Source organism: Nomia melanderi, unplaced genomic scaffold (assembly GCF_051020985.1).
Source record: "Nomia melanderi isolate GNS246 unplaced genomic scaffold, iyNomMela1 scaffold0195, whole genome shotgun sequence".
Lineage (NCBI taxonomy): Eukaryota > Metazoa > Arthropoda > Insecta > Hymenoptera > Halictidae > Nomia > Nomia melanderi.
The window spans coordinates 1,723-2,500 of NW_027475310.1; the positions used below are offsets into that span (position 1 = coordinate 1,723).

The 778-nt window shown below is 48.3% G+C and overlaps 1 non-coding gene across 1 annotated transcript; it reads left to right on the forward strand.

The window, feature by feature from the left end:
* Window positions 1-223: 223 nt before the first annotated feature.
* On the forward strand, window positions 224-378 carry LOC143175808 (5.8S ribosomal RNA). The gene has a single exon (XR_013000481.1). It is a non-coding gene; the product is annotated as a 5.8S ribosomal RNA (ribosomal RNA).
* The last annotated feature ends 400 nt before the right edge of the window (window positions 379-778 follow it).

Below are 778 nucleotides of genomic sequence, written 5' to 3' on the forward strand. Positions count from 1 at the left end.
GAATGCACTATACGCCCGGAACGTCGAGAAATATATACATATTACTTGAACGTTTTTCGTCTCGAAAGGCTTCGGTGTCGTCTCCAAGGCGACGCCTGAATCTCCTTCGCGCGCTGGTCGGAGATTCAGGTATCAACTTTTATCTTCTCTTTGAAAGAAGAGAGATATTAGGTCGAACAAATGAGAATAAAATTATATATGTGAAATATAAAATTTATACGATTACCCTGAACGGTGGATCACTTGGCTCGTGGGTCGATGAAGAACGCAGCTAATTGCGCGTCAACGTGTGAACTGCAGGACACATGAACATCGACATTTCGAACGCACATTGCGGTCCACGGATACAATTCCTGGACCACGCCTGGCTGAGGGTCGTTTACGTACCATACACTGCTTGCGTAGCTCTGTCAAATCCCCGCCGTCGTTCACCTCTTCGGATCGAACGTTTTTTTACCGAAGGGCGCAAAGAACGTTTCTGAGTCGGGTTAAGAGAAGGATGCTACGTACGAGCGAACGATGGGTGTCTCGTCGGCGTTTGTCGCGGACACGCGAAAATTCTGTGAATTTCACGGACAGTGTACGTTCTAGTTGTTGCAAAACGATCGGAATCGTTTGTATGGACTCGCGTGAGTGTTCGCGGCGTCGTGCGTCGTTCAATTACGACCGCCCGCGGATACCGCTCCACTGCGATATGGATCTGAGCGACAACTTTTTCGGCTGTTCGTGAGATGAACGGTTTCGTGTGTTTAGAAAAATTTTTTTTCCCGCGCTCCCG